Source organism: Sinohyriopsis cumingii, chromosome 8, assembly GCF_028554795.1.
Source record: "Sinohyriopsis cumingii isolate HCF-2022 chromosome 8, ASM2855479v2, whole genome shotgun sequence".
Taxonomy (NCBI): Eukaryota; Metazoa; Mollusca; class Bivalvia; order Unionida; family Unionidae; genus Sinohyriopsis; species Sinohyriopsis cumingii.
In genome coordinates this window covers 4620930-4640218 of record NC_142968.1, presented here as the reverse complement: position 1 = coordinate 4640218, position 19289 = coordinate 4620930, and the positions used below count along the sequence as shown (strand labels likewise).

General features: G+C 36.9%; 1 protein-coding gene across 2 annotated transcripts in view; it reads right to left on the bottom strand.

Moving 5' to 3' along the window:
* LOC149792879 (aminopeptidase Ey-like) overlaps positions 1 to 19289 on the bottom strand; it is a 176961-nt gene that overhangs the window by 85437 nt on the left and 72235 nt on the right. The gene's annotated exons all lie outside the window — the stretch shown is intronic.

Genomic DNA, 19289 nt, shown 5'->3' with positions numbered 1-19289 from the left:
GCAGAACGCGTGATAAGGAAACATCTGACGGTCGTAGCCAATCAGTAAAACGAATACTGCGCAGGATTTTCATTGACATATTTGGACCAATCAGACTCATCATTAGGTGATATATGTACATATAAAAGATTTTAAACTTCATACATTATATGTAAAGTGTGCCAACAAGGTTATAAACTTATGTGAGTGTTCTGTTCTGAGTCTTTGGAAAGAAGAAGTTCAATACGGTGTAGGAATACATGGAGGTCCTCGGACTTAGACGCATGTTCACACGTCTTCTGGCTGGGAACGAACCGCTAATATTATTTTTATTTATTACATATCCCCATGTAATTCCTGCGTTTTTCTTTTGTATATCCCTTATATGGAAGAAAAAGACTTGAGTTAAAACATTTGGAAATTTATGAAAGATAAAGTCTGATCCAGTGGAAAACGCATATGTAAATAGTTACAATTCATTATGTCATTGGTCTGTAGGCACTCTTTAAGTTATGACATTGGTCTGTACGCATCCTTTAAGTTGTGTCATTGGTCTGTACGCACCCTTTAAGTTGTGGCATTGGTCTGTATCACCCTTTAAGCTATGTCATTGGTCTGTACGCACCCTTTAAGTTGTGTCATTGGTATGTACGCAGCCTTTAAATTATGTCATTGGTCTGTACGCACCATTTAAGTTATATCATTGGTCTGTACGCACACTTTAAGTTATGTCATTCGTCTGTACGCACCCTTTAAGTTGTGTCATTTGTCTGTATGCACCCTTTAAGTTATGTCATTGGTCTGTGCGCACCCATTAAGTTGTGTCATTGGTCTGTGCGCACCCATTAAGTTGTGTCACTGGTCTGTACGCACCCTGTAAGTTATGTCATTGGTCTGTACGCACCCTTTAAGTTGTGTCATTGGTCTGTACGCACACTTTAAGTTGTGTAATTGGTCTGTACGCACCCTTTAAGTTATATCATTGGTCTGTACGCACCATTTAAGTTGTGTCATTCGTCTGTATGCACCCTTTAAGTTATGTCATTGGTCTGTACGCACCCATTAGGTTGGTCATTGGTCTGTGCGCACCCATTAAGTTGTGTCATTGGTCTGTACGCACCCTGTAAGTTATGTCATTGGTCTGTACGCACCCTTTAAGTTGTGTCATTGATCTGTACGCACCCTTTAAATTATGTCATTGGTCTGTACGCACACTTTAAGTTGTGTCACTGGTCTGTACGCACCCTTTAAGTTATATCATTGGTCTGTACGCACACTTTAAGTTATGTCATTGGTCTGTACGCACCCTTTAAGTTGTGTCATTCGTCTGTATGCACCCTTGAAGTTATGTCATTGATCTGTACGCACCCATTAAGTTGTGTCATTGGTCTGTGCGCACCCTGTAAGTTGTGGCATTGGTCTGTATCACCCTTTAAGTTATGTCATTGGTCTGTATGCATGCTTTAAGTTGTGTCATTGGTATGTACGCATCCTTTAATTTATGACATTGGTCTGTACGCACACTTTAAGTTATGTCATTGGTCTGTACGCACCCTTTAAGTTGTGACATTGCTCTGTATGGACCCTTTAAGTTGTGCTTTACTTTGATGAAATGCTTTTCACTTTCGATTTTTAAGTTACTTACACCAGCAAAATGATGGCTGAACAATAAATAGATCATCATAGTTTCCCTTTAATCTGAACAAAGGATGAATTTATCCTCATACATTGAATTTGGACATGACTCCGTGAGTTACCCTGTTTGGTTTTTTCTTTGTGCGTTTAATATAGGATAACAGATCCCGGATCGTAGCGTCAAAAGACAATGTCTTCTCCTATCCGTCGTGTTTGGTATCACTTTACAAATCAGCGACATCTGATAATTCATCGTCAAACATCCGGTCCAGAATAATGCTGTCAGCCTCAGCGATAAAATTCGGACACCTTCTAGTTTGTTTCTACTTTCCTACCGATTTTGCAAAAGCATCAAGGTTATAAAAGATGGCACAGGCTTAGTCATTTCATTCATTAATTTATAATTTCTACCGTGATTATCGTCAGTGGATCCCTAACACTTGCTGGGGTTTCAAATGAAACGGTAGTTCCTTTAGTAACAAAGTCGCCATATTTGCATAAGCGAGTCTGTGAATTAAGCAACAGATGTGATGTAGTTCACCGTCTTTGATAATCTCACCAATTCCATAAATATGAGAGCTAAATCGTTTGGAACACATGCATCCAAGATTTCATCTTTTTTATTTGCTAGAATTATTACAACTCGATATAGCAAATATTCGACGCAGACGATACAGATTTATTGAAATGGACTCTTCTAGAAACCAGAAAATGGCAATGAGCAATCTGTCTGCTTGCTTACACCTGGAGCCTTCATCAGGTTTGAAACGCCGATAAGTTGACAATGTTTGGTATCTCTGGCGACAGGCAGGTTAGAAATCAAAAATTATGAGTGAAATGACTGAACTTTATGCATTGTTCATATCATTGACTACATGAATACACGATTCAGCCCGATTAGCTACATGGATACACGATTCAGTCCGATTAGCGACATGGATAGACGATTCAGCCCGATTAGCTACATGAATACACGATTCAGCCCGATTAGCTACATGGATACACGATTCAGCCCGATTAGCTACAATGCTTGGTCTATAGCAAATAAGTACACAGTAAGGATGTCTTTATGTTCTGGAAATGGCTGAGCACATATCTCAGGACTTTCTATATTCTTTTATAACAATGCGCTTGCATCATTGTTGGACGAGGTACATGAGTGTTACCCTATACTGCTATACGCATTGGAATTCACGCATCATTTATGCTCTGGTCAAATGAAACGGTAGTTCCTTCAGTAACAAAGTCGCCATATTTGCATAAGCGAGTCTGTGAATTAAGCAACAGATGTGATGTAGTTCACCGTCTTTATGTTCTGGAAATGGCTGAGCACATATCTCAGGACTTTCTATATTCTTTTATAACAATGCGCGTGCATCATTGTTGGACGAGGTACATGAGTGTTACCCTATACTGCTTTACGCATTGGAATTCACGCATCATTTATGCTCTGGTTAAATGTCCGACATATCCTTTTATCGGGATTCACTAGAAACAAATGTCTCTGCATTCTGTAAAGTGTGTTCATTGGCTGAAATATGCGATCCGGTGATGTCCTCCAGTCTCACAGAAGAGAGATGCTATCAGAGCAGAGAAATAAGACGTGTTGTTTGGCCCTAATGCGTTATATTCGCTCGGAGCGACCTGAACACATGACGCAAGCAAAGCGGGTTTTCAACTCGTCTTCTCTAGTTTAAACGGCGTCTATTATCGTGTCCGTATCGATTTACTGTTAAAAATCTATATAATTTCAGGTATTTGCTTGCCAAACGACCCCTTCGGTATGTGGCGAACGTTGACACCAGAAAGGAAAAGGATATATGATACTTATCTTATCTTGTAATATCGTAGACAAAACCGCAGGCGAAAAGCGTCTAAAATAAGACAATCACCGATCAATTTGTAGTATTAACATGATGGGTCCAAAACAAGAGAATCATTGGCCAATGTTTAGCACGTGTTTAAAACCATACATTTAACATTATTAATAAACGGACTTTTTCTTATCTCTTTAAAATTTTGAAACTGTAAACAAGATTCAAATGAAAACAACCCGATTTACTTTCTACCTCGATCTGCAAATATATGATCAGAAAAATTCTACACACTAATTTAGTATAATTCAAAATAATAATTAAAAAAATCAACGAAAAATTTATCCTGATGTACCGCATGAAAAAATGAGGTGACGACAAGAGCAGTTTGGCCTTCGGATATTTAGGGGACGGTATAAATAAACCAGTAAACCCATAACAATTTATGTAATATAGTTTCAAGACTAATTCTAATATATTAGGCAGATGAAATTATTCCTCGAAATGTATTGTATGCAACCAGTGTTTAACTTCCCTGTTCCTGTATATTTGCAAACTGCATCTGACCTGTTATGTGCACTGTATTATCAACTTGTTATAAAGATTGATTAGATTTACCGTCCATTATTATGAAGTTTGTTGACAATGCGTGATCCCCTCTAGTGGCAATTGCAATCAAGTATTGGTTATGAAGATTGATATCAAATGTCTTAAAATAGCATTATATATATATTAGTAATGTGTAACCCTCACTTTCCCAAATGACTCAAATAGCCTTATGATATATATTTTGTCTATACCTTTGATTTAAATTGTCTGATTGAATGATGAAGCACGATGTTCATCATTTTTTTTTTATTCATTACAGCCAATAAGTCGTCCTAGTTTCCTTTGGGAAAGCAAAGAGACTGAATTGTGGGAAATAAATGGCGCGGATTCGGCAAGGTACACCACAGTCACTAGCGGTAATTCAGTTGAGAACAATTGTTGCAAATTTATGTCATGCAAATATGTCATTGACTTGTATTTATTGGGACACTGAGATTAATTCGACATGGACCAGATATCATCCAAGTATTAGTCTAGAAACCAGAGATCACGCTTAAGGCCAATCGATGGCAAGAATTACAAAACTAATCTGTAATTTGTCAGCAATAAAACATGGGATACGACATTACGTCACAAAGAGAATTATCGGTAGTAGTAATTTTTATGGCAAGCATAATTTCATTGCTACAATAAAGGTCACGTTGGGTCAAATGTGATGTAGATCTGACTGTGTTATATTGATTAATACGTTGACCCAAAATGGTCTACCCACAGAAAAACTGTTATATTGATTAATACGCTGACCCAAAATCGTCTACACACAGATAAACTGTGTTATATTGATTAATACGTTGACCCAACATGGTCTACCCACAGATAATGTATTTTATTGATTAATACGTTGACCCAAAATGATCTACCCACAGATAAACTGTGTTATTTTTTATTTTTTATTGGTGTGAGTGTTCTTAATGCCATCTTTTAACCAGGTTTTTATTTCCCCGAACCCTAAATCAGTGATATGTTGATGCATATTTCGAATTGTTATATTTGAAAAGGTACCAAATCAAGTGTGTCAGATATAAATTACTTTTCTTCCATATGGATTGGGACTTTTGTACATTCGCCAGTTGCCACTGTCCAGCAATGAACTTTAGAGAAATACTTGTTTTGGTTAGCTTTTCATTTCTCTGATATATATATATATATATATATATATATATATATATATATATATATATATATATATATATATATATATATATACTTTTCTTCCCTTTGAATAGTTTGAACAAAGTAGGCATTAATTATCTCAATAGACATTTTTTTGAAAAGATTTGTGAACCTAAGAATTTTGAATGTGAATACGTTTTTGATAGATTGGTAAAGGATGCTAAAGGTCGTGAGGTAAGGAATGTGCAATTTAATGGAGCAGAATCCGGGACATTATTAACCGGACGCATCAGTCCAGTTTCGCAATTAGCAGGTTAGTTTAGAGTAATGTAAATATTAGTATATGGTATTGTGCTCTTGCAATGGGATCAAATGACACCACACAGGGAAATTGCCGATGACCAGTTCTATTATGTTGTCAGGTCAATGTATTCTGGAAAATATAGAAGATCATATCGTTTCAACCTTCACTCTTTTGGAGAGCATAAGCCCAGATGGATATATGGTACAATCATGACAAAGCAATCTGTGTAAATCTAAAGAATTACAAAAACCGTCAAATTATAATAAACCCTATATTTTATGATCCGTAACACCGTGAATGAGTCTCGTAAAACCGATAAAGAAACGCTCATTCGGATAATAGAAATGTCGTGGAAACTGACAAGTCTTTAATAAGGCACGTATCTGGAATGAGGAGTAGTGTCTGTGGAGACGTAAAACAAACTTACGTCAATTGCAAGTCAATCAAAAGAATACAAACGTTTGAAACCGGCAGGAAATACAACTTGATCAGGAATATTTGATTATAACTTAATTATATTTCAGTTAGAATTCAATTACTACAGGATGTGAAAACTTGCCAATAAAACTATAAAAAAATGATTTTGATCCCCATATTTGTCCAACACTCTTCCGAAATGACATGTAACTCTAAAACATAATTTGCAAAGAAAATGCCGCAAAATGTATATTCAATAAATTTTAAAGCCGCGTATTTGTGACCTAAGCATGCAGCGTTTGTACAAAAAATGATACCGGCTGTAGCATGATGACTTTTATGTTGCAGTTGAAAACAAATGTTTTGGTTAGGTCACCGTATTGCAACACCTGAAATTGTTAATTATGAATCAATATTTCAAATGCATGCAAATTTTATTTCTGCAAATATTATATTGATGTTGAAACCATACTTTACATTGTATTAAATAGAAATTGTAACGTATTCAGGGGAACTTGTCCTGAGAAAGATTAAGTCGTCATCACGCCAGTATTATAATTAAAGGAAATCCGGAGACCATTTTACAAGCGTTATAAGCATAACATATTTTCAAAAACACCATTTGTTTCACTTGCTTCCGACGAGAGAAAATTCGTGACTGGTACTCACAGACGCTGAGCGGAATGCCAGTTTTCTTCATGAATTGATGAAGGCGAATAACAGAATTTAGTGAATTAGCTTCGTCTTGAATGAAAATAATTGCCAGATCAGAAAATTTGAACCATGTCGAAGATAATGTTATTTATTATTAAGGATATGATTACACAAATGTTCAATATCTTCTCTCAAAAGTAGACCACATAAACAAGTGCTTTGTACACTTTCCAAGACGAACAATTGTTTGTGGTAATTTTTGGCGGTGGAATTTAAACATGCTTTTAATATATATATATATATATATATATATATATATATATATATATATATATATATATATATATATATATATATATATATATATATATTTATATATATATATATATATCGTTTCCGGGGCCCCGAGTGGCCGAGTGGTTTAAAGCGCTCTCCGTTACGGATCACTGTCATCACCTCTGTCTGCGTGGGTTCGAGTCTCGGATTCAGCCAATGTGGGTATGTAAGAAAGCTTGCCAGTAACTTCCCGTGGGTCGGTGGTTCTTTCCGGGGTTTTCCCGGGTTCTTCCTCCACTATTAATACTGGCAGCCATGTATAGCCTATCGTGTGATGAAAATTGGCGCTAAACCCTACAACAACAACAGCAACAACATCGTTTCCACTAGATGTGTCATACATTTTATATTTGTTTCGAAAGGATTCTTTTTCATTTGTCATCCGTTAAGTTTATGAGATTTTAATCTCAAATAGTGTCTCCAACGCGATTAGATGTTGGCAGGGCTAATGTTTTAGGACAAACTAATATGGCTGGCTAGTTGCGTTCCTTCTCTCCTTATATATTATTATCGCTAGGGGAATGATTTAGCTGAAATTATATATACAATATGCAAGTGCATGTATATGAAATACTACTTTGAATGAACGTAGGAAACATCTATGGAATTTGGACTTACAAGCATTGAACATCGCATGTTGTTTTGTGACAATGGAACAGTTTTGTCATTTTTGTTATTTTTGTTGTTGTGGGGATGAACGCCATTTTTCAGCACATGCTATATACATGACGGTCAGTATAACTGGTGGAGGAAGAACCCTAGAAAATCCCGGGAAGAACCACCGAATCACGACAAGTTATTGGCATGCTTTCTCACGTACCCACGATAGCCGAGCCTGAGACTCGAACCCACGCACACATAGGTGGGATGACAGTGATCGGTAACGGTGAGCGCTTTAGACCACTCGGCCACTCGGGCCCCAGTTTTGTCTGTAATTCAAAATTAGTTAGGTATTAGCCGTGTACAACCGACGTTTTACATCCCGTTTCCTGAACAAAATGTTGACATTCCGTTTCCTGAATGTAAAATTCTTATTTCAGATGGAATACTTTTCTTTCAAAATTCTTCCACACATGCATGATTCTTGTTTTGTTTATGATTTCCTCATCGTAATGGATACAAATCTAACTTCTGAAAAATGACAATAGTCGATTAAATTAAAAAAATAAGATTACCAATCTTTATATTTGTGCTGCTAATTCGGGACCATTTTAAGAACGTCGCAGCTATCGTCCTGAATAAAGTATTTGTCTCGTCCGTGACATCGTTACACCAGGTAAGCAGAATAAATTCCCACCTTCGCTATCTCTGAAACAAAGTTCATGCAATCTATTTTTTTTTTCTTCTCTTTTTCTGCAAGACTTTGTGACGGTTTGTGTTCTGTTCGTATTTAGGCTAGTAATATGGTGAAGTGATTTAAGCAGCATGTTCAAGTAGAGTGGATGTCGTTATATGATGTAGACAGCATGTCCCCGTACAGTAGATATACAGTATTGAGGTATGACGAAGACGGCATGTCCCCGTACAGTAGATATACAGTATCGAGGTATGATGTAGACGGCATGTCCCCGTACAGTAGATATACATTATCGAGGTGTGATGTAGACGGCATGTCCCCGTACAGTAGATATACATTATCGAGGTATGATGTAGACGGCATGTCCCCGTACAGTAGATATACATTATCGAGGTGTGATATAGACGGCATGTCCCCGTACAGTGGATGTAGACGGCATGTCCACCCATGAATAGGACGTAAATTGTCACTGTGATGCAGGCATTATATCCCATTACATCGGATTTACAATATAACGATATAGTGTAGACATTATGTCGTCATACACAGTAACGGCCAAGGAAAACGTGGAGCCCGATTTGGGTCATTTTGGCACGGCCCCTCTAGAGTTATGTTCTGAGCCCCCCCCCCCCCCCCGTGCGAATGGCATTTGGAAATAAACTTTTAAACAAGTTTTATCCGATACTGAACTTAGAAAATTACTTCATCGCTTTAAAACTACTTTCTCTCTATTGATATATTTTTTAAAATTACTAACGTGCAGGGCATATTTCTTCTCACACATAAATGGCTCCTAAAGAAATTGGTACCAATCAGGCATCCAGCAATGACGTCATTTTTCATTTGCAGCATGCATATTGAAGAGAAGTTTGCATACCTCTATACTGCTTTCATGTACTGTAGTTGCAATTTCTGTACCTGTTTGAGTTGTGGAAATCGTGAATGACCTTTACAAACAACTGATCAAAATGTGAGTTGCAGCACGCTCAAAAAGTCCGCCTGAACTGATCCAAAAGTACTTAAACAATTACTGAAATAGAGAAAAAGGTATTTTTCCTAAGTCGGCATTACAACCTTTTGAAAGTGAAATGAATGGATTATAAATTATATATAAAGTATAAAGCGATCGGCTCGTGTTTATACAATTTCCTTTCAAGTCCAGCTAGGTTAAATGACCTAGCGGAGCAGATGTTTTTTGACAGGTGCACATCTGAAGGAATGCCAAGCTGTACACTCCTTACCCCCAAATTACATCCAAAAATCATACACCAAAATAAAGGGAACGCCTGAACTCAGACATATAAGAAAATGCTAGAGTTTAATAATGATAACAATGATAATGTTAAACCCAGCAATTAAATGGGACTAAGAAAAAAGAAACTGAGTTTTTATGAAGTTCTATAAAAAAAAATTCGGCTAGTGCGCGTCTGTTCCTTCCGGGGAATTTTGTTTTACAAACAATCAGTGCAAACCATTGCTTCAAAATAAAAACTAAATACATTCATGTCATAAAGAGTTTACTTTAGGAAAGTCCCAAAAAAAATGGTGTGAACATGGGAAACACTCTCTCAAATACATATGACTTTTTCCTCAGGACGATTGACAGTAAATATTACAGCATCGTTCGAAAGATACTACGTGCAGACAAAACAAAAAGCAGGCAAAAGTGCCATAACAAATCGTACAGTTACATGCCACCATGTTTTCCGGATCAAAGTGCCATTCGCCGTTTGCAGTACTGGCGCCAGTTCCAAAACTGGGTAGCTTGCAGACTGCTGGGATTAATTTGATTGCAAATATTTCACTAGTACCATATATCAATATCGGCCACGCAGAAGTTAGGATTCGGTGCACAGAAGTTTGGAAATATTCCAACCTGCTACAGCCTTGAAGTCAGAACCGACGGTCTGTGAGATCAGCACGCTTCAAGTTTGACAAGTGCAGTTGATACTACTTTTAAGCCGAAATAGTAAATTAAGTGAATGTTACAAAAACAAAACTCATTAAATTTTGGTGGTGCAAGTTTAATTCGAAGAATTGATGCAAGCGTATCAAACGCTTAAAATATATCCGCTGACCAGATCAAATTATAATATTTAAAATCCATCTTGTGTCCAGAGAGAGAGAGAGACAGAGAGAGAGAGTCAGTCATACACATATATACACTTGTTACTATTGTTATTTACCTAAAGACGAAAGGTTATATTTTGAGTCCCCAACAACCACACCCAACCGCACCCAAGAAAAGGATAATAGTCCTTAGGACCGAATAACCTACATTTTCATGACCACTATGTCCTTTTCATTGTAATAATACAGATGTCACAACAAGAAACAAATTTAGTAAAGGAATCAGAAGTCGTCACTGCAACAGCAGTATATAGTTGGAGAGTGTAGTGTTGGTGATAGTTGTAGTGCTACGCTACTTAACCAGTGTTCAGCGTGCACATAGGCAAAAATCAAACTGACTGATTTGAAATTGGAGTTTACAACTGGTTTTACTTATTAGTAATTTAATTCTTATTGATACATGCTACATACAAATGCAAAAGAAACAGTGTGGCAGGTTTTTGATGTAACGTCATTATATTGAAGACTGGTGCATTTTGTTTTGTTTCCATGACTAAATGCGCCTATTGCTTGTTCCAATTATGCGTATAGACTTGGAAAATAAAAGAAAGTTGATATCTTGTGGTAGTAATGGTAGTAGTAGTCGTAGTTCTAGTTGGTAGTAGTAGTAGTAGTAGCGGTAGCAGTAGTTGTGGCAATAGTAGTAGTAGTGGTGTTAGCGATAGGAGTGTATTAGTAGCAAGAGTAGCAGTTGCATCAGCAGCAGTTGTAGTGAAGCTAGCAGTGGCAGAGGTAGTAGATGCAGCAATATTAGTAGTAGTAGCAGCAGCAGTGTTAGTAATGGTAATACAAGTAGTAGTGGCAGAAACAGTATTAGTAGTAGCAGTAATAGTAGTAGCAGTAATAGTATTAGTAGCAGTAATAGTAGTAGTAGTAGTAGCAGTAATAGTATTAGTAGCAGTAATAGTAGTAGTAGCAGTAATAGTAGTAGTAGCAGTAGTAACAGTAATAGTAGTAGTAGCAATAATAGTAGTAGTAGCAATAATAGTAGTAGTAGTAGCAGTAATAATAGTAGTAGCAGTAGCAGTAATAGTAGCAGTAGCAGAAGTAATAGTAGTAGTAGCAGTAATAGTAGTAGTAGGAGAAGGAATAGTATTAGCAGTAGTTTTTGTTGTTGTTAATGTTGTCGTATTAATAGGAATAGTTGCTACCGTATAACGGTTATTAATTTTCTGATAATACTGGTAACAGTGGAAGATTTGTGCTTCATTAGATGCCGTACGCGAAAAGAATACTAACGTGGTTTTGATCGAATTGTAGACATGCCATACATTTCCCATATCTTTTGCAAGATCTGACATGGTACATTTGAGGTACATATGTAACCTCCCCCAATTATACAATAGAACGGATATCTTATGGTCCTGATTGAGCGAAATGATTGAAGATTTTGGCAGAAAACTAGACATTCCTGTGGGACGTTTGAATTCTCACTAATAATACTTTATATTACTAAACAGATATGTATATGGTATATGTTCAACTCCTTGTACCCTACTATGTCGTGAAACATGAATGCTGAGCTCGGATAAGATAAATATATAGAATTTTATTTTTATTTTAGAAAAAGAACTATTTACAGATACGGAGGCGGATAGCATCCGGTGGCATGAACAGAAAGGCGTTAGATAAGAGGAATATATACATGTATACACGTTAGATAAGATGATTATGTACATGTACACACGTTAGATAAGAGGATTATGTACATGTACACACGTTAGATAAGAGGATTATGTACATGTACACACGTTAGATAAGAGGATTATGTACATGTACACACGTTAGATAAGAGGATTATGTACATGTACACACGTTAGATAAGAGGATCATGTACATGTACACACGTTTGATAAGAGGATTATATACATGTACACGTTAGATGAGAGGATTATATACATGTACACACGTTAGATAAGAGGATTATGTACATGTACACACGTTAGATAAGATGATTATGTACATGTAGATACATGTACACACGTTAGATAAGAGGGTTATGTACATGTACACACGTTAGATAAGAGGATTATGTACATGTACACGCGCAATTTTAAAGCAGATCAACCTAGAATTCCTAGCACGAGTTTATCAAGAAAATATAAAATTTCTCCGTTTATCTTTAGGTATCTGTATGAAATAAAAATAAAACAAATATATGAAAAAAACAGGAAACATTATCTTGAGCGTTATGTGTTAGTGACGTCACAGCCACTTCTGGTGGTATTTCACTTTCTTGTTACTAGGTATAATCACATCACGGTACATCCTTGGGCATCCGAGATAATGTGCTGCAAAAAGCAATTTTCCCTTGCCAGAGATTGCATTACTGTTAGAAGGTTGAAACACTTCATTTTTTTTTTGTTCCGATTGAAAACGTCTTGAAACTAGATCATGTATGTGATGAATTTGTCGGCTGATAAATGACGGTTGAATTCAGCTAGGTCCCAAATTTTTTTTAGCCATTGGCTTAAATTAACGTTAACTGATAATAGTGGTGGGTTGATACCAGTGGTGGATTAGTGGGCTGATACCAGTGGTGGGTTAGTGGGCTGATACCAGTGGTGGGTTGGTGGGCTGATACCAGTGGTGGGCTGATGACAGTGGTACGTTGATATCAGTGGTGCGCTGATACCAGTGGTGGATTGATACCAGTGGTGGGTTGATACCAATGGTGGGTTGATATCAGTGGTGGTTTGATACCAGTGGTGGACTGCTACCAATGGTGGGTTGATACCAGTGGAGGGTTGATACCACTGGTAGGCTGATACCAATGATAGGTTGATACAAATTGTGGGATTCCTGGGGCAAGAGTATTGTTATATCGGAGAATTTATTTTCAAAGTAGCTAAGAATATGTCACAAAATATATTTTGTAATAGATCGATCAGACCGATCGGTCAGACCATTTCTTACTATAAAACATACAGTGACAAAGTTCACATATTATCTGTTGGCTTTGCAAGCGTGGAATTTTTACCCCCAGCGGGCATTTCTTAAATGGACAAAAAAAACGGAGTATTACTTTATCAACAGTATCTTTTGAATGCAGGTAGAGTCTACAATGCTCCATTACAGGTAGGATGCAGGTAGAGTCTACAATGCTCCATTACAGGTAGAATGCAGGTAGAGTCTACAATGCTCCATTACAGGTAGAATGCAGGTAGAGTCTACAATGCTAAATTACATTTATATCCCGTAATGCTTCTAACACTGTCCAGAATAAAAAATGCAAATGTGAAAAGAACATAATTGTAACAAAGTCATACAGCCGCTATTATTATGCCATCAAAACCAATCACTCTGAATAGAATAGTAGAAACAAAAAGAGGCTGTTGTGAGGCAGTGGACGATAACGGTAATTTCGCTATCAAAAGCGGATTTCTATGACCTCGAGACCATACCAATACATTACAGCATCCAATATTTGGGAAAAAAGTGTTATTTTCATCTACTACTGGTATTACTATGATACTACTACTGCTACTACTACCACTAAAGATAGTACTACTAATACTAGTGATGTTTTCCGATCCGGGGTCCTAAGTGGTTAGAGCGTTCAGCTCAAATGCGGCCGGCCGAGTCATACCAAAGACTTATTAAAATGGTACTAGCAGCTGTCTCCCTTGGCTTTCAGCGTAAACAGGTCAGTGTTAGGCCTGGTCGGCTTGGTGTCACGATAATGAAACTGTGTGGGACATGATGCTACATATCTGCGGCATGATGCCCCCCCCCCAGTGCTAGACATCGTAATAAACTGCCACACTGCGGACATCGTAGCGACATAACTCAAATTGTTAAAACTACGTTAAAAATCTATATCACACACACACACACACACACACACACACACACACACACACACATTAGGTTATTTAGTTATGAAATTTTTGAATAGACCTGTAAAAGATACATGTTGTGTCCTTTTTTTGCACTGAATTATTCAATTCAGTGTTGTCAATCCCTCACATGAGCAAATACGAGTGACATCTATCATCAGAAACGACTTTCAATTCCATTTTCGTTAAATGTGGGACACCCCCCCCCCACACACACACACACACAAACTAGCACGACTAGCTGCGGTAGACTGGTTTCCTTTCTGTATATTTGTCCCAAAGTATGCAGTGCAAGTATCAAGAAATCGTCTGCATCACAAGTCAGACAATGAAGTTCACCAAAAACGGCTAACCGGTTTATGCTAAAATTGAAATGAAGTCGCTACAACTAAGGAGTGGTCTGAAATGACGGCCGGCTGATAATTGATGAATTAGTTTTATTGGGCTTGTCAGGTTCATTGGCTTTTATAGTGCAGGGAATATTGGAGCCGAGCGTGGTCTCCTGAGATGAATGTGAAATCAGTTCTACCTACATCGTCAAAAATGTCTTTATGATCATGTGGATATGAATCATTGTTGTTGTTGTTGTGGGGTTTGACGCCATTTTTCAGCTCATGAGAGGCTATGCATGGCGGCCAGTATTAATGGTGGAGGAAGAACCCGGGAAAACCCCGGGAAGAACCACCGACCCAGGAGAAGCTGCTGGCAAGCTTTCTCACATACCCACATTGGTGAATCATTGTAGTTCCATTCAGAGAAGATTAAAAATCCATGTACTCTAAGTCAGACGAAAGAGTTATGAACGGTGTGTAAGGTATATATATATATATTGCGTATGCATAGATGTGCAGATCCTTGTGAACTAATGCTATCAGCACATGGGTAAGAGAATGTTATAATGCCAATAATTTAGCTAATATAAAAAATTTGAGGCTACAACCATTATTTTCAAATAAAATAATTCATGCTGTTAGTGACAATTTATAACAAGGTTTTGAAAGAAAATACAATGGATAACTAATTCTGGCAAATACTAATTAAAGAAACAGATGTTTAAATATTTATGGATATTTTATAAAACAGGAATATGAACAGTGAGTGATTCCTGCATACACGTGTTAACATATGAGAAAAGTACATAAAAGGGCGGGAATTTTTAGGATAATTAATTGTTGAAAAGGTCGCCGTTCGATACAGTGTTTTCGTGTGAAATTATCTTAGTGAATATAGCAGCATTCAAAATTGGTAATGGATGAGAAAGGTATTATTAAGAAACGTTTGGTTTTAACACTGGGTAAATACAACAGTCTATAATAGTTGCGTGCACAGCGGACTGATTTCCCTAACGTCACACGTGTTGTTTTCTGACCGATTACAGCAAAGACGCATTCTGAGCGGGTCTCTATTTCTCTCCTGATTGAAAACGTTTGGATGATAGGGCTTTTGTACTTGATATTACTGATTCGAATTTGAAATATAAATGTAGAAACTTGGAAATAAACATTTTAAAAGTTATGTACAGCATTATTAAAGGAAATACATTTACCGATGCATAGGTTGAGTAATGAAGCCACATGTCCCATGCTCAAATGGAGTGATTTGGTTTGTCTGGTTCTGTAGGAATCAGTGTGCAGTAGCGAACCAAATAAATTTACAAGAGAGTTATTGTTATTGTTATGGGTTTAACGTCATTTTTTCAGCACATGATAGGCTATCCATGGCGGCCAATGTATTTGGTGGAGGAAGAACCCGAAGGAACTATGGTCTGAAACATCTTAGCTGGCCAAGGTTCCGATACGTTATCCTATTTATATATTTGCGGATTGATCAGATATTTCAGTGCTTTGTCCTAGCGACATCTGTTGGATTTTAGAAGTTGCCTCATTTGGCTGTTGTTATTGCTGTTGTGGGGTTTAACACCATTTTTCAGCACACGATAGGCTATACATGTCGGCCAGTATTAATGGTAGAGGAAGAACCCGGGAAAACACCGGGAAGAACCACCGACCCACGAGAAACTACTGGCAAGCTTTCTCACATACCCACATTGGCTGAAGCCGAGATTCGAACCGGCGCAGACAGAGGTGAGATGGCAGTGATCCGTAACGGAGAGCACTTTAGACCACTCGGCCACTCGGGGCCCCTGCCTCATTTGGTATGTAATGCCAGCTTACCAATAGCGTGTAACAGCGGAACATTGTACATCGGCCGAAAAGGGTGGAGACAATTGACTTCAAAACGACATTATGTATGTTTAGCATAAAAAGTGTGACCATGTATCAAAAAGTGGAACATTGCTCGTTTATGAGTCCGCTTGGCTCCACCATGTAGGAAAAGTGTTCAAATTTAACAACTTCATTTTGATCGGATGCGGTGGCTTGCCGCTGTATCCAATGAAATTCATAGACCAGAAGCGCCGAAATTTCTGATTGATTCGCCAAAGTGTAAATAGGTTCACATAACGGAACCTTAGCTAGCAAATATGTGGAAGAACCACCAACCCATGGAAAGCTACTGGCAGGTTTTCGCGTATCCAATTTTGGCGTAGTTGAACTCGAACACACGCAGATAGATTTGAGATGTCAGTGGTCTGTAACGTTGAGCGCCTTACACTACACGGTCACGGTTCCGAGAGAGAGAGAGAGAGAGAGAGAGAGAGAGAGAGAGAGAGAGAGAGAGAGAATAATGATATCTGCCACGCTTGTCATTTGTATGTGCGATTGTTTTCTTAATGGTGTCTATATCTGCAAATGAAAGTAGCAGTTCACTGTTTGTAAGTTACTTTCGTAAGAATGTGTTACATAGGTCTAGACTTTCGAGTAAAAGCTCCAGCAGAAAAGTGTCGAATTGCTAAATTACTTTCAGAGATAATTTCCCATCCCAATTTATAAATTCTTTGGACTGGATTAGACTTAACATAGATAGATAGATAGATAGATAGATAGATAGATAGATAGATAGATAGATAGATAGATAGATACATACGTACATACGTACGTACATACATACATACATGTATGCACGCACGCAAATTTGAAATTACCTAAATACAGGGCATTCTGTTATGTAATAGGTCAGGTGAATATCTCTTGTATATGACGGAAAATAGGCAACAATTCTTTCCTGTTTCATATCAGCCTTTAGGAATTTATTATCAGAGTTTTTATTTGCGTTCAGATATTAATTGAGAGGAATCATTTATTTCAATTGTTCATTGGAATTACAAAGTGCTCATTGACGTTTTGGACTAAAACGCTACTTTGGGATCATAGTGAATTCATTCAAAAACATTCTGGGTTATATCATGCTGATACTTCAAGACTATTGGTACATCAGCACATTCAAGATTAATGGAACTCATATAGGATATTTTATACTTTTGGACTTGTGATTGAGCATTTAGGATTTTTTTATATATAAATCAGAACACTATATGTGTCCTTTGAATTTTCACTTTGTATTCTAGAGAAATGCACTTTTTGTTCAAATTCAATAAACGTGCTGGTTTCGCTTCGATTTGCAAGGTTTAAGACCACGGAGGCGTAACAAAGCGCAAATCAAAATTCTAATATTTCCTTGGACGTTTGATCTTTTATTTTCAAACTCTTCTACCTGCAAATCAAACATATAAACTTTATTCAATGATTAATATTCTGAACTCTATCTTTTAATATTAGGCTTTGGTTCCGCAAATTATGTCCCAAAAGTGCATGCAATTTTCTTCGGTATAATTTGGGGAGATAAATAAAACTTAGGTTTGTTGTAATAGTGGACACGAAGACTGCCAAGAAAAAAAGGCGTACTTCTGAAAATTACTCTTTTTGAAAATACTATTTTAAATGGTAATTTCTGCAATGTGAATAACGGTGCATGTCGTATTAATCTTCTCTTCTAGTTGGAAATAAACCCTGTTCCTAATCATCATTTGCTTAAGGAAGAGGCAGGGTGCTTGATCCCTATAACTAAACTTGATATCTTCTGTGACGTAACTTGATCCCTATAACCAAGCTTGATATCTTCTGTGACGTAACTTGATCCATATAACATAACTTGATATCTTCTGTGACGTCACTTGATCCATATAACGAAACTTGATATCTTCTGTGATGTAACTTGATGCATATAACGAAACATGATATCTTCTGTGACGTAACTTGACCCATATAACCAAACTTGAAATCTTCTGTGATGTAACTTGATGCATATAACCAAACATGATATCTTCTGTGATGCAACTTGATGCATATAACCAAACATGATATCTTCTGTGACGTAACTTGACCCATATAACCAAACTTGAAATCTTCTGTGACGTAACTTGATGCATATAACCAAACATGATATCTTCTGTGATGTAACTTGATGCATATAACCAAACATTATATCTCCTGTGACTTAATAATATAACCCCATGGCAAATTGTTTCTTTCAGAACATACATAACTTTGAAAATACTCATTTGACTTATAATTCATTGGTGTCTGTTGTTTTGGAAATTAGTTTGATCAATGTGTTTGACTTGTAATTCATTGGTGTCTGTTATTTTGTAAATTTGTCTCTAAGCGAATTTATGAAAAATAATGGTGGGGAAATTTTCCTGCTTATTGTAATTACATGTAATATAAGTAAAAACAAGTCTTGCTCTAAGCAAAACGGCATAAAAATGGTGACAAGAAATTATAATAAAGTAAAATTACATGTTATTATTTTGCTGCACTAATAAATATACATGAAGCATGGGCTTATCGTATTCTTTTAATATAATCACTAACGAAGAAGAACATTTATGTGCTATAAGAAATTATAATAGCTAGTGGTATGCAAAGATAAGGTAGAGTGCATTCATGTAACTCAAAATCTTATGGTTACCAGCTGAATTTAAAGGTAAGGTAGATTACATGAAAACTGCATTGCACTAGATGAAGTCATTAAAACTGTATTTACAGTGTCGTTTTAGAAAAAGCGAACTCCAAGCGCAGAAAACAATAGATTAACGAACTTCAGGAATCGCAAATGAGTATCAATGTACATTTATTTTGTCAACTGACTCAATTTTATAGTTACTTTCTATTCTAACACGGAAATGTATATCTGCCATCTCTGTACTACACTCTTTGATATCTACGTTCTCGAAACAACGGACTGTGATATATGCTTTCTCT